We start from the raw sequence: 16,327 nt of genomic DNA on the forward strand, positions 1-16,327 counted from the left end.
CGTGGAGCAGTGGGGGAGTTGAATATTCTTTTCTTCAGTCAGCTGTAAGTAATTACTGCATGGTGTGCTTCTGACTATTACCATAACAGAGCAATTGGACGTGAAGAATGGATAATACTACGGACATGGAGGTATTTTTAGAATAGCAGCAGTGAAGCAGGTAACTGGCCTACTCCAGTAGAAACCTTTAAATAAGTTTAGAAGACTTTTTTTTTCCCCTCCTTATGACATTTAGCCAGGGTAGAATTTTAAAAAGATCAATCTAATAAATTATTTAAAATAACTTTACAAAGAGGATGCCTGTGATATGTAAATAAGAAGGCAAGAAGGGAGGAAGGAAAAGCCTAAAAAGCCCAGGCGGACACGAGGCATCTAGCTGACGGTACTGTAACTACATAATCACAGGTTCCTTCCTGCTCCTCTGAGAGTACAGCCTGGATGCGAATCTGCTTGACTGGCTCCCACTGGCTGCTCAGGTGAAAGTGAAAATATTCAAATCAGAGCTGTAACTATGATTGCTGGAGTTGTGGGTTTTCTAAAATTGAGTTAGTCGTCCTCGGTGATTTAATGATGCATATCATTTATTTTAAAATATTATTACAGGGGCATTGACTGAGCTGTGGCTTCTTCTTCGAGGGACTGTCCATTATGCAATGCGCCGGGGTATGTCATGGGCCGTGGCGGGCTGCGATATTGTCTAACGGCACAACATATGTTCTCAGATGAAAACAGCTTGAGACTTTAATTCAGAAAGTGGTAATTTTGCAAATGCACACAAATATCATTTAAGGAATATTTTGAATTTTTTTTTCAGAGTGTAGGTCCTTCTCCTGCCTCCTGGCTGCGTGGGCCGATGCTGATTTTTCAATTTGCAGGTTTGTTAAGCATCATGGAATGTTTTGGTTCTCAATCAAGAATATTCTTCCCAAGTGGTTCCAAAGTCCTACGCTTGAAAATAAATGCATGTCCCCTTTGTCTCCTAGCAGCATGTGTTCCAACATACAATAGCAGCACAGGACAGAGCCAGGCAATGCCTTTGATTGAACCATCCTATAGGTTTTTAACTTGCCACTCACATGGGCTGGAAGCTTGCTTCAGGCCCGGCGGCATGCTCTCTTCTTAGGGCATTACTGGCAGCTGGAGTCCAATGGGGGTGGTGAGGAGCCAGGGCTCCAGTCCTCCTCCTGGTGGGATTCCTGTCCTACCTTGTGGCACAGGAGCTGAACAGAGGATGAGCTGCCTCCATGCCGATGACTTCAGGGTCCACCTGAAGAGAAGAGGCACAGTCTACAGGACAGGTGGTAATGCGCAACTGATCCCTGCCCACTGCTTTGAAGTCCGCTGACAAACAATGTGTGTGAAATAAACACTGTCACATTTATTTCTCCTGAAAAACCTCATCATTGTGTCTGAGCTCCGCCAGCCAGCATATTCTGATTCATCCAGGCACAGCCCCTTTCTTGCTAAAAGATGCTGCAGTACAAATTTACAGCTGTGTGTTTCACCTGTTTAGCTGGTCATTCTCAATAGCAGTCAAGGGCACACCTGTAGAGGTGTTACTATAACCCAGAGAGAGCAGCAGCTTCTCTGTATCCCTGGTTTTGATTTCCTTTTTTTCATGCATTTGAAAAGAGAATCGCTGTCCTTTCCTTAAGTCTACAGAAAGATGAGGACAAAGGAAAATCTGGCTAATTAAATGCCAATTTTTAACAACATTTTTCACATAGGACAAAAATCAATGGTCATTTCCAGAAAGTGCTCAATACTTCATAATTTAGGGCAGTTCAGCATCCAGCAACTTTGTGTTTCTGATTGAGAGAAATTTTGAGATACTTATAGCCAACTTTGCACGTGACCGCACTGTTTGTCCCCCATTTAAACTTACTCTACACCCCAATTAATCATGAGCTTCCCGAGGGCATGAGCTGTACCTCTGGGGTTTACCCCCAAGGTTGCCTCCCTGTCCACAGGACCAGCACAAAGACTTTCCCAGGAAAAGATATCACCAACAATCGGAGCTGTTGCTATTTTAGATCTAGACAACCCTCTGGGGAACAAAAGAATAAGAGATTTTTCCCAAGAGTGAGACTAAGGGGGGAAAGGAGGCTCCAAAGCCTTTATATTTCCATTTAGCTCTAAGTAGCCCAGGGGAAAGAAAAGTCTGGAATTGTTAGGAAGCCAAGTAGTTTCAGAGGCCACCATTTTACCTCTAAAGTATTTCAGCTAGTACCTCTCTAGGTAAGAATTCTTAGTTTTTTCAGGCATTTCCATTGAAACAACTTAGCAGGCCAACACTCCAATAAGAACCAGTGAAAAGACAAATTATTTAGAATTGATTATTCAATTCAATTGGTATAAAACTTTCCAGAGGGGTTGAATTCAGCTACCTTACTCATGGGTTATCATGACAACCAGTAGAACTCACAAGAAATCCCTTTTTTTCAGTATTAGGTAAATAATCCTCTGAAATGTCCAGTTATATTGTATTGCATATCGCAGTGATAATAATAGAGGTCTAAATAATCTGGCATCTACCTACTTCATTGATTTCATCTCCTACCATCCTCCCCATGGTCTTATTTCAGTTCCTCCATCACCCTCCTGGCCTCTGGGTCTTTGTGACATCTATTCCTTCTGCCTGGAAGGCATTCAACCTCAGTTTAAATGTTATCTCCAAGAAACTATTCTTAATAGTTTTCCGGGCATTCTCTAAACACTACTCTGCTTTATTTCCTTCATAGCATTTATACTAGTTGATATTTTCTTGTTTGCATGTGTGCTAGATTGAACTGTTCTCAGTTCTTGATTCCCTCCCGGCTATAATATACATGCCACAGGACATGTAGCTATGGGTAGAAAACAACTCCCACCCCATTGATGTTAGGCTTAGCCATGTTACTTGCATTGGTTAATTAAATGTTGGCAGACTAGGTAAGAACAGAGACTTTAAATATGCTGTGTGTCTTGCTTGCATCCTGGTGTTCCTGCCATTCCCTCTAAGAAAAATATGCTGTAAGTAGTCACTTTTTGAAGAAAAATAAAGATTCTTAGAACAAAACTGAACCTGACCAGAGGCCTAGAACCAAGTTCCCCCACAACCTGAAGTAGTGCTGTTTCAGCCAACACATGGGACCATGAACAAGAAAATAAACACTTGTTTGAGCCTCTGAGATTTGGGTTTGGATGTGAGGCTTGTCACTCTTCATTAACGTGGCAATTGCTAAATAATATAGAAATTATACCAGAATTGGGCTTCTGCTGTCAAAAAAATTCAAAATTTGTGTCATTTGGTTTGGATCATGTGGTAAATAGAGAAAAAAACTATAAAAAACCATAATAAGAAGCTGAAACAATAACTCATATTACATAGTGACAAAACACTCAATAAAACTATTGAGTGCAATAACCCAGAAGGCAAAAAGTGTACTAAGTATACTTATAGCATTGGGCTGGGAAGTTTTTGAGGCAGAGTGTTCATAGTATGAGTTGGCTGCTTGTATCTGTATTTGATAAGTTACTACAAGAAAGAAAGAAGCTTGGGGAAAAAAACTGGTTTGCAAGCAGAATTGAGGGAAATTGAGAGAACCTAGAAATTCTGAGAATTGTAAGTTTGAAAAATTAAATCATTTCTCTCTATCTAAAGGTGTAGCCATTGGAACATTGTCGTAAAGCCAAGACAAAATCAAGAAAGTGATTGTCACACTCTTTGTTAAGACCCCTAAAAAGATTAAGGACACTGAGGATGCAGCTCATAAATGACTAATACAGGCAAAGTACCTACGCTTATGCCTAGAAAGAAGTATATCTCTAAAAGAATGGTGGGTGAGGCATTTGGCACGTGGAGTTGACTGGAATCATACATAGAAAACCCATAAAGTTTTGGAGAGAGTTGTAGTACAAAAATTGCCATCAGCTTGGATTTAAAAATACTATGTCTGTTTGAGATATATAAAGATCTCTGGGCCCCCCAAAATTTTACAGGCAGGAAGCAGGATGAGAAATCTGCTAGTTACAAAGAAGGGCATGTTCTCCAGTACTCATCAGAAAAGCCAAGGGTGAAAAAGGAAGAAGTTCCAAGAGGCGAGCAAAGACCATGTGCAACCGGATATTGGTGATCAACTCCCAGGTGCAGAACCATGGCGTGTGCAACCTCTTGCGACAGGAACCTGGAAAAATTTGCCCAGGAGAATTTCAAAATTGCTATCTATCAGAGACTTCTGTTTCTCCCAGTTTTCTCCTTGTTGAATGCAACCGTTTGTTTACCCTTTCCGTATTCTAACATAGTATATTAGACATATGAGGGCAGATAACATATCATTTCAGTTCATAGGCATCCAGTTCGAGAGAAGTTCTATCTAGACCTGACATGGATCGTGGGATCATGCACTTTGAACCTGTTGCCATAATTGGGTGAGCCTCTGTGGGTTTCTTGGGATGGTAATGAGTATATCCCATATGCAGAAGGATCCTGAAAAATTGTTACCATGAGAGCAGACTGTGTAGATAGATTGAATTATTTTCAACTCTTCATTCCTTTCCTATTATAAAAGTATACATTCACAGTTTTTTCCATATAACTTTCAGTTCTTCCTACTATGAATGAAAAATACTCCTTTGATCCATTCATATTGGGCTTGGCATGTGAATTGTCTTGGTTAATGAAGTGGCAGTAAATGAGACAGAAGCAGAGTTTTAGACTTGCTGGCATGATCTGGCTTCTTCTCTTGTGCTCCTGCCATTCCTCATGAGAAGAACACAACCTAGATAGCTACTGGTCCAGGGAGAAACTGAATCCCTGGACCAGTAGAGCAGATCTGATCCCAGTCGACACTTTTGAGCCAAGATAAGCTGAACCCTGCTAAGATCGGTCACCTTCCAGCTGACCCACAGAACTGCTAATGAGACAAATGAACGTTTGGTGTTTCAATTCAGAGATTGTAGAATTGTTTGTTTTACAGCATTATTGTAGTATAAATGCGGACTGATACAGTTTACAAGTTTGTTTATTGTCTGCCCCCATGAGAAGGTAAGCTCTGTGAAAATAAGAATGTTTTCTATCCTGTTCATGTATATATTTCAGTGAACAGAAACATTGTAAGCAGATAGTCATTGCACAATAAATATTTTTAAATGAATAAATGAAAAATATAATATATAGTAAGAAACTACAAATTTAACTATCTATTAGAACCTTCTTTGGGCATATCTTTTACTAAAAACTTAAGATTAAATTCACAGTGGCCAAAGAATGGCATACCTATAGGAAAAGAAACCATTTGGAGTTCTTCATAACAAACTATTAAAGATCTCCTCCAATGGTGTTAGGGATGTCTGATATAGAGACAGCTGTAGTAACCAGCATAGTTAATTCGGTTGAGAAAGGAGGATTATTATGAGAATGTTCCAGTTGTCTTTATATCTGCAGTTCCAGCACAATATGGGCTCTCAATACATGTACGTTCAAATGAATTGACTTTTAGAGCTCATAGAAGCTTTTATACCCTACTTGACCTTTAGTCATAGAAGATATTAAAATGACATCAGCAAATAATGCAGGCCTGTGCTTAATTCTTCGCTCTGCTGAAAACTCTCTAACTTGAGAGAAGCTTCGTCGTGCATTTGAGGTCAACCTTAGAGAACACGGTACTTTCTTCTCTTTCCACTGATGAAAAGGCAGGAACTGTACAGATATGCTTAACAGAACTTGTTTTTTAGCCTTTTATATTCTCCAAATCAACGCATTTCACTGTCTTGCTTAGCAATCCTTTCCTTTAACCCAAATATTCACCCCTTAATTTAAGGCAGTAATTCCACTGAACACTTTAGTTTCCATCCACTGTCACCCAGCCCCTACCATGTACCACAAACTCTGCTAAATCTTGGGGATATAACATTTAAGTAATACACAGTTCTTGCCACCAAGGTGTCTATTGGAGAGCAAAGAAAATCTGACTATGCTGCTTTAAAGTGCTACAGTTGAACAATACATCATGAGAACACAAAAGTGGGGCATCTAAATGATACTGAGGGACCAACAAAGAATGGAATTTGAAATAGAAGTAGGAGATAACGAAGGGGGTAACAATGTGAGAGAAATTTCCCCAAACGTGTTTCTGTTTATGCTTAAAGGAAGGGTGGCCCCATTATAAGAAAATAAACACCAGTGTATCCTGGAAAGAAAGTGACATGAATGACCAGATGCACACTCTAGTACTAATGGAAAAGGCAAAACGAGGAGTGTGCGGAGTCCTCAAAGACTCTTTCTTGGAGTGTGGTATACATACCTCACCACAATCTCAAGGGAAGTGATGAAATGGTAAGGAAGCACAAAACAGCAATTTTTCTAGGAAAGAGAATAACAGAATCTACTGATTGGAGCAGTTTGTCCTCTTATTGAAAGTGCCTTTTTCTTTTTTTTGAAAGGCACTTGAAGTCAGTAAAGAGAAATTAAAAAACCAGAGAAGAAAGGCTAAAGTGTCAGAAGACCAAATCATATAATAAAGGAGAAACAGGGTGGAATCTGATCTGCCACAGTGAGGGTATGAGGGGACAGACGACCGTCAGCGTCTGAAGCATCTTGTAGAGACTCAAAACAAACTCTGCGGGTTGATTGATTAGACAAGATAAGGCGCCCTAAGGCGAAGGTTCAAGAGTGTATATAGTCGGTTTAAAAGTTTTCTGACTTAGTGGAGGGCATTTTTGAAGATAGCTGGAAAACGTTAATTAAATTTGTGAAGTAAATGCATATCCCCAAAGTGTTTGTTTTGTGTCTGCTCATTTTTTAATCTCTCATATTTGTTGGAACTAAATTGTGCCAATGACACGTAAAAGTCTTTAATGATATTTATCTTCCCTTATCTCTTTCACTCCACTCCAGCTGCTGCTCCCACCATCCTGGAGGGCTACACAGAGTCGCTGCTCTAATAGCAAACCTTATTCTAATATTTTCTGAAAATAACTTGTTTCTCCTGGATGTCTATGTCTTTTTTTTTTTTTTTTTTTGAGGAAGATTAGCCCTGAGCTAACTACTGCCCATCCTCCTCTTTTTGCTGAGGAAGACTGGCCCTGAGCTAACATCCGGCCCCACCTTCCTCTACTTTATATGTTGGATGCCTACCGCAGCATGGCGTGCCAAGCCGTGCCATGTCCACACCCGGGATCCGAACTGGTGAACCCTGGACCGCTGAAGCAGAAGGTACGAACTTAACCGCTGGGCCATGAGGCTGGCTCCTATATATGTCTATTTTGAAGAAGATAGCTTTAGTAGGAGAGCATGTAATCTCCAAGACAATTTTCTTTCAGGGAACACATTGACAGGAACCCTGTCACATTTCTTTATTAACTGAGATACAAATCACAGAAGACCATAGACGATTCCCTCCTGACCACAAATTCTAACACACAAACTACAAATAACTTTATGATTCTTCTGACAGAAACCAAAGGCAAATCGAAGAATGGTACAAATAGGCAGATGCCATGATTACATCCCCTTCTCTCTTTTTAATTTTTTAAATAATCGTCAACATATTTCATAATTGTCATTTTCCATTGTCTTACTTTATATAATTTTATCATCAGTGCAAAGAAACAAAGTGTAACTGAAAATAAATAGAGAGGAAAAAATACTTTAAAAAGAATTTACCTAGTTGAGAATAGCTTATATTTTTACATGCATGGCTGGATTTGATCTTCATAACAAATTGGGGGGGGGGGCAGGTAGACCATGAGAGCAGGTAAGAGGATGGTTTTGGGGTCATAAATGCCTGGGTAGAATCCCACTCATTAGCTGTAGGATGTAGGGCAGGCTAGTTAACATCTCTGAGGCTCAGCTTCCATCCTTTGTAAAACAGATGTGATGAACCTACCTCATAGGTATTTTGTAGGGATTAAATGAGGGAAAATAAAGGCCTTGGTACACAGGACTAAATAAATAAGTCTATAAATACCAGCTAGAATTAGTATTGCAAAGCTGTTACTATTTTTTTCCCACTTGACACACGAGGCTACTGAGCTAGAGAGAGAGGGAAGTTAACAGACATACTTGTCCAGAACATGCCTAAATACACTGCTGACCACACTGAGCGAAAACTTTATTTTTAACATTCAGAGGCAACCTGTCCATGGTTAGCACTTCTAACAGGAAAAAATTAAAATCCATTAGAAAAATATATATTGATTTCATTTGAACTAAATTATTAAATATCTTTTTAATAACTGTATCAATCTAGTTACAATCTTTCAAAAATGCAGTGAGGCACAGTCTGAGGGTTGGCAGGGCCCTGAGAGATCAAACCCAATGTACAGGGTGGCCCGTCACAGGCTCTCCCCCTCTTGCTAGCCAACTCTTGCCTTAATGACATAATTAAATGACTATAAAGTTCCATAATTCTTTCTCCTTTAATTAACTGGAGGAAAACCTCTTCTCTCTCAACATTGAAGATCCTGCTGTTTTACTTTGCATAAGGTTCAAAGGGCTAATGTTCAAACTCCATAACAATTGCAAAAACTACAAATATTTTTTAAAATAAATGAATAATAACTTGCATATAAATTCAAACTTTCAATCAACCATAAAAATCATCAGCCAAAATTAGTCCTGTATAGCTTGTGGTTGGTTTTCACCAAAAGTTGTTCTAGATAACAAATATAAACGTAGCAGAAGCCCAAATCACTGAATCGAATGATTCCCTTGAAAAGTCTTCTGGCCTCAAGAAGTGCAGCACTAAAACCCTTCCACAGAGGCTCAAGTTCTTTATGAAGAAAAAGTGTGAACTTGGGACAAGACACAGAATACACATGGTAAATTTTACAAAAGTTTATTGAAACCCCCTCTATTGTTCCTTTGACTTCGCATTAATACAACAGTTCTAATTCAGGCAGAAGTTGAAATTATCTCAATTAGTTGTATAATGGGGGATGGCCACATAAAAGGAACCCAGTGGTGCCACTTTGATGGGAAGAGGAAGGTGGAGAATTTATATTCTATCAGCTAGTCTTTCTTCCCATGTGGCATAGGCAAGATCTGGACATTTCTTTATGATCCCCAAGGACAGGACTCAGAGGGGATCAATTGAGCATAGTGGGCTCAGCATGGGGCCGCCTGTGCTAAAGGGCAAGGTGCCCCCTCAGCAGACACTCTGGGAGGGTTTTCCAGGACAGAGCTAGTTACATTATACAGAAGAGACTCAAAAAGCATCGGCAAAAACTGAGATGAGTCAGAGGCAACTGGGGTTATCTAAGAGTAGCAACCAAATAATAGGGGGGCAGGTCTCAAGTCAAACCTGCTGTTGACACTGGGCGGGAGTGGGGAGAAGAGAGCCAGGCAGAGGAGAGATCCTGCTACAGAGAGCTGTAGGCTGGAGACAGGACAAGGGCCCAAACACCCCTTTCCTCTGCTTCCATGGAGACAGGGCAAGCCCCTCAGCAGGGGTGTGCCTTAGGGCTGGGAAAGTTGTGCACAAACCTGTGCTCCAAGGTGTCACCCTCACTCAGCAAGCTATGTGCCCTAGTGCAGGCCAGTCAGTCTGGACAAAGGGAACATTCTTGACCTTGGTCATCTCAGAAGAGTGGCATTTTTTGTCATTTTAGAATTCATTCTAAGTTTAAGTCTGTGTTAGCTATAGCCCTATCTCTCAGACACCTGGACATCATCTTGAGGAAGAGAGAAGTGGGGGCCGGAGGACAAACTGAAAGACAGCATTTTTCAAAAGAGACTTAAGTCTTTCAAAGAAGACTCTACAAACCATCACAACGTTGAATACAGTGAATGTTAAAGTGAAAGGAGACTTACAAACCAGAAGAGACTGAAATATTGCTAATGGATAATAAGTTGTTTTTACCATTCAGTGAAATGGAATTACATGGGCCAGGTTAGTGTTTTTAGAAATTAAAGGGCAGCATTTAATTTCTGTATATCTGAGCATAGCACAAAGAAATTTCCAACTCCATTGTGTGTGTGTGGTGTGCATGTGTGTGTGTGTGTGTGTAACATAAAACTAGAAGATTGTACCCTAAACATAATTATGGTTTTTTCCTACATAATGAGATGATGGATATTTATATTTTTGACTTTTCACTTTTCCACATCCTTCAATAGTTCTGCAATGAGCATGCATTCGTTGTTTAAAATCAAAGATGGATCAATGCTATTTTTAAATAATTGTTTATATCTTCTAGTTGTTTTTGTCTAAACCCCAACTGTTTTAAAAAATATGTGAAGTATTAGGTCAGCCACTCCTGTTTTATATATATTTATATGTCTATGTACATTTTAACTCATAAATCCTTTTTAACTTTAACTTTGCTCTGTTTTAATCCCTTTATTTCAAAGATCACGTTGTACCTCCTTTTTTCTCTTAAAGTTTCAGAATGGCCTTTGGCCAAATGCAATAAAATTGTGCCCTGACCTGACATAAAGAATGGAGTGTGTATATGAAAGCACTTTGAAAACTTAAAAGGACTTTAAAAATGCATGGCGATGTTGGTGGTGGGAGGAGGGGGAGGTGGGGGGGAGGGGGAGGAGACGTAAGAGGAAGAACTAGGTTGTATCTTCATATAACATAAATTTCAAAAGTCCTTCCTGAATGAATTTGCAAACAGAAGCAAATGGAGTCACCATGTGGCATTTCTGAATGCTCACAATTTTATAAAGTTAATCCCATACCTGTGGCAACACGGTACACCCCTTCAGGTTAACATTATTCTGTATCATTTGCTGCTGCTAAGACCTCTTCCAATAGAGCCAAAAGTATCTCAGAGCTATTGGTCTCCTCATGTGAACCCCAAGACCACCTCCCGTATCTGTATTAAGAGCTGTCCTGGAAGCGAGCTTTAATTAGGAAGACTCCTTTAAATCTGGAAACTGTCTCTAGAGTTTGTTTAGGGTTTTGTTAGTTTGCTTGTTTGAGAGGGAAGACCTAGAGATCCTAGAAGAAGGAGAAATTCTAAGAATGCTCTCCAAATTTGGATTGACTTAGAAGCCCTCTCGCCAGATTAAAAGAGCTATATAATTTGTTGGAAAAAGGTCCATCTTAACTTTCTAGGCTCCCCAGTGTAAGCATAGGGTGCAATAATCATACTCTAATGGTTAAAAGCATATAATGTAAAGTCAGACAGCCCAGACTCAGATCCCAGCTCTACCCCTTGTTAGTTATATGACCTTGGAGAAATCATTTGACCTGTCTTTCCCTTAAATTCCTCATCATAAATGGGGATTATAATAAGACTGTTTCATAGGGTTCTTGAGAAATTTAAATGCATCAATGTATGTGAAGTATGTACAACAGCATCTGGCGCTTACTATGTGTCCCATAAATGCTAATTATTTTTATGAAGAAGGGAGTCCTCAAGTGTATCCAGACCACCACAAGCCTCGGAGGTTCTTCCCCCAAGGAAGATAATCCTGCGAGGGCCTAGAAACTCTGAGAAAGGAATGTTTCACATAGCTCTTCATAGCTTACACGGTTTGTGTGCTGGTGATCTATTTGTGTGTGAACAGATGGGTGCCAAGCCTTCCGGATTCACTTAGGCAGAAGCAGGATGGGTTTGTGTTGAGGTATCCACACTTTCTGGCCAGGTCAGCTCTGGGATAACCCCATTCCTCAATATGGTTCTGTGACCTACTCATCTGGAACAAGATTCAACGTACTGGTCTTATGCCTTTTAGAAAGCAAACAAAGGAAATTTCTTAACACGGGAAACAATGTTAATTTCATGGATTTATTATTTTCTCCCCAGACATTTTGAGTACTCATGGCTCTCAAACAGCTGCTGAAATGAATACCGTTGGACAATAGAGAAAAACCTAGAAAACATGAGGCACAAAGATATGCTTTTACCTAAAGAGTCTTCTTTCCTCCATTTTTTGACCAAAGGAGAAATTACAACTAGGGAGAGGAAGCAGAAGAATCTGCAATATAAGCTAACATTTTTCAAAAACAAGAGCATTTTTTTCTAGGGCACCCTTACATATCTTGGAAGGGCAACTTTTACATGATTCTTGGCTTTATGGGGTTTAGTCAGAGTTTCAGCATTCTTAGATAAATTAACATTCATTGAAAATGATCAGCTGGCTTATGACCACACCTCACACCTCTGCCCAGTACATTAGTCCATCTCATCAATACACACTTTGGAAAAATGTTGGAGTTGGTCCTAAGCCACCGCTGCTGTATTTTAATGCATACATCAGAGAATTAGTTTTAGGTATTATTATCTGTGTCCATTCTCTTCTCTCCTTGCATCTTCCATTCCTTTCCTCATCTCCCACAACGTCAGCTTATTAAATATATATACTTTAACAGGCCCATAGAAAGTAAAACCACTTCAGATTCATTTTGGGCCAGAAGGGTCAGCCTGAATTCCAGAGTACATCTCAGTCCTCCACCACACACACATTGCTTCCCACTCCAGGGATTGCATTTCATCTTCCATCCATCCAGCTAAGGAGAACAGAGGCTAATTTAGGAGCCTCTTTATGCCTGTACATATTCAGCCAGAGGGGTCACTGCTGATTGATGCAAGACACTCTGTCCTCCAAGAGCTCGCCAAGTCCCTGCTGGTCCGGAGAGTAGCAACCAACAGTAACTCACCCTTTAGTGCCTGTGCATTTCTGTGCCTCGAGCTAGAAACAGTCAATAAACACCAGAGGCAACTTATGTTGCCTTAGATCACTAATAAACGCCTCACACCGCCACCTCAGAGCCCTTTCTCAAAAATGTATTTCTCTACAGATAGATGCCAAGCCCTAGCAGCCAATTACCACAGAAATGCCTCAAAGGCTTGAAGGAGGAGGCAGGGAGAGAGAAGGGGCTCTCTCCAAAGATAAGAGTTATGTGCTTCCTCCTAATCAAACTTGCTACCTTTTGTTGAGCACTTCCTCTGAGCCAGGCACTGGGATGAGGTTTAACCTACATTATCTCATCCATTTTCCACAATTCTGGGACTCAAGAAGCTCCAGCCCATTTTACAGATGAGGGTACAGAGACTCACAGAGCTTAAGTAACTGCTTCTTTCTGCTTCTCCACTTCCCTCAGACCCCACACACAAAGGCTTGTGGACGTGTGTTGCAAAAGCAGCTGGGAAATTCCCCCAGATGCCAGGCAATTCAGACTGATTTCTGGGCCTCAGAACACTGCCACACTCCTTCCCTTACAGTGGAAAAAGGCTCAGTTACTCCACAGGCTGCCAGAAACATGCCCCACTGCATTTTGCCCATCATCTAGACTTTGTCAACACTTCCAGGGCCTTCCAGTTTATCTTAAGGGCGAGTGTCGAATATTCCGGCAAGTTTCTTTTGGTACTACAAAGCGCTAGGGTACTATGATATGCTATGGTACTGTGATAGGTTCTATATAAGGGAATGGAGTGTTAACCTTAAAAATAAAATAAAATAAAAGATGGCGTGGTCACAGTCTTCCACAATTATTTTCAATCATGCCACATTCCATAAAGCCAGTCCCTGGGTTAAGTGCTAGGGATAAAGAGAACAAACACGCCTGGGCCATAGAGTTTATCGTTCCTTTTCATTCTTCCTCTGCTCTATCGCTATTTCCTAAGGAGACTAATTACCTGTCCTTATACACACAAGTCTTAGGCAGACTTATGTGCAGGATGAAGCACCTGCATTGGCCAAAAATCTATCTGGCTACTAACTACAGAAAAGCTAACACCTCCACATCCTGAAAAAATCATATAGCTGGAAACTGGTTATGGTCTGAGAGGTTAGAGCTGTCAGTGTCCCACCTCATCATGCTTCTCTCTTGCAAGAACTGAACCACAGACTATCATGAACTTTCAACTTTTTCTCAAGCCTCCCTAGAAACTCACAACACACGAACATTAAATACCCAAAATAATTGCTTATCTGTAATAGCTGCGGCATGAAGGACCCTGGGGATGCTGCCTTACATCGCCTCTCACCGAGCCATTCTGCAACATTTCCGTGAAGTGAAGGAGCAGACGTGAGCTGTCTCCTCTTTGCAAGAAAATGGATGAACTTCTGGAAGTGGTAGATCCAGTCTTGAATTTTGGGATAAGGATCACCACCCTTTTCTGTTGTGGAGAAACATGACCTAATATTATTAATACTAATTAATACTAATTAAACTTAATTAATGACAATATCTTATATTTCTAAAGTGCTTCCCTATTTCTCAAGCAGGTTCTCATCTGTGAATTCACTGGATCCACATACCAAACTTTACCTTGGTATAAACATTTTGATATTTTTCTCAATGATAACACATCTCTGTATTTCATTTGATCACCACCATCAGAAAGGGAAATATGGCTATCCCCAGTTTATCAATGAAGAAACTAAGGGTTAGAGAGAGTAATTTTCTCAGGTTATAAAGCTAGAATTTAAACCCAGATGATTCTTAAACCCAGGAAATGTCTAGTGTTTATTCCACTCAATAATCTTCATTTGGTACATAGGGAAACTGAAGCCTTTCCCCAGGAAATCATGGAAGAAATAGATCACATGTGTCCAATAAGCCACACGTCCCACTTCCTGGACAGAAGTCACAGTGTTAGGTATATGGACATGGCCAATGAAATCTCGCTCAAGGCCTTTGCATGGACTGCAAATCCAGCCCACTTACCAAAGTGAGGCTCCTAGAGAAGGGTTTTTGTTGACACTTTCTCTGCGTGTTTTGTTATGCTTGTTTTTGTTGGCCTAGAGAACCAGCAGCCAGGGACAGCAGAATGACTTTGAGCCAAGGGGCGGTCTGTTCATACCCTAGGGACAGGGGTGTTTCACTAAGTTGCTGCCGCTTGAAAGGACAGCCGCTGCATAGTCTTGCTCGCTCCTGGTTTGTTATCCCTGAGATAATAAATAAAGGCTCATTCTGTTGTGTCCAAAAGACCCTTTTCAGGAGACCTGCTCTTGCTGGAAGTCTCCTGAGCCTCCCCACCTGATTATAGTCAGATGCTGGGCATTTCAAATTCAATTAGAACAAACAACAAAAACGAAAGGAGAAGGGAAGGAGGAGGAACAAACCAGTGAAAATGGTATTCATTTAGAGAAGCCAGTGAGAAAAATGGAGCCTGACAAACTCAACTGATACTGGCAGAGATTGACGTTTGTCATCTCGTCTTAGGCTAAAAAGAGCCCCCAGTGAGAACTTGTAGGGATGACAACTCCAGGTCAGTTTTGTCTAGAATATTCTGATGCAGATATAACCAGGATAAATAGGAAGATGTTTTAAATCTAGAGCTGAATGTTTATGGCTCCTGAACTGTGATGCGATCTCTGTTTGGTCAAATGATGGCATATGCAAGATATGAGGTATAGATCTTGGAAAGTGGATGCAAGTATTGTACCATTGTACCATTTTTCCTCTGCCACGTCCTGCCAAGGATGAGGTGTCATTTGAGCTCAAAATTCTGCCTGAGATGTGCTTAGAGAGATCCACTGGAGTGTGGATGGATAGGAAGGCAGGAGATGAATTCTTGTAATACCTGGTCTCAATACACTCTAAGGCCAGTAAAATAGTTTAAAATTAAGTGGAAGGATTCATGGGCCAAGATTACAGAGTGTCCATTACCAGAGTGATTTCAAACAGAATTCTTATAGTTCCATTAAAAACAACTGGAAATCAACCAGCCTAACAAAGCCCCAGCATCGCTTTGGCTTCTTTGACACCGCTTTACATTGGTTCCACCTTCATCAGATTTGCCTGAGATGTTGCTATCACCTATTTCAGCTACACTAAATATTGCTGAATCCTAGAGTAGCATTAAGATATTTGATAAGACAATCTAACTTCATCCAGATGCTGAAACGACATTTACATTTAATGTGCTTGTTCAATCCTATTAGCCAAAGTAATATATTGTACAGTAAAATATATTGTCTTATTACAGCACTCTCATCATGAAGAAACAATGAGCACACAGAAACGTAATTCATATTATATTGTCTGTCACTAAAAGAGGGCTCTTCAACAAGCTCGAGCCCAATTTGGATAAAATCAGCCATTTGATGCTAGAGAGTTAACTTATCTTGTGCCTAAACTAGTTGCATTCACATATTAAAGGCCATTATTAACCAGGTAAAGAGATTCAAGAGAACATAATGGATGATTATCTTATAAGAGACATTCTTGCACATAGTATTAAAAACACAATTTGGTGGGGCCAGCCTGATGACATAGTGGTTAAGTTTGCACATTCTGCTTCGGCGGCCCGGGGTTCGCCAGTTTGGATTTGGGGTGCGGACCTATCCACTGCTTGTCAAGCCATGCTGTGGGAGGCGTCCCACAAATAAAGCAGAGGCGGATGGGCACAGATGTTAGCTCAGGGCCAGTCTTCCTCAGCAAAA

General features: G+C 40.5%; 1 long non-coding RNA gene across 4 annotated transcripts in view; it reads right to left on the reverse strand.

Annotated features, from left to right (window-relative positions):
- LOC139075759 (uncharacterized) overlaps positions 1-16,327 on the reverse strand; it is a 592,181-nt gene that overhangs the window by 15,680 nt on the left and 560,174 nt on the right. For 2 of the 4 annotated variants that reach the window (XR_011526526.1, XR_011526525.1), the window contains one exon: positions 1,077-1,267. The exons of the other annotated variants lie outside the window; for them this stretch is intronic. This is a non-coding gene — a long non-coding RNA (uncharacterized lncRNA). The remainder of the gene's footprint in view (positions 1-1,076; positions 1,268-16,327) is intronic. 4 annotated transcript variants of the gene reach the window in all.

Source organism: Equus przewalskii, chromosome 14 (assembly GCF_037783145.1).
Source record: "Equus przewalskii isolate Varuska chromosome 14, EquPr2, whole genome shotgun sequence".
Lineage (NCBI taxonomy): Eukaryota > Metazoa > Chordata > Mammalia > Perissodactyla > Equidae > Equus > Equus przewalskii.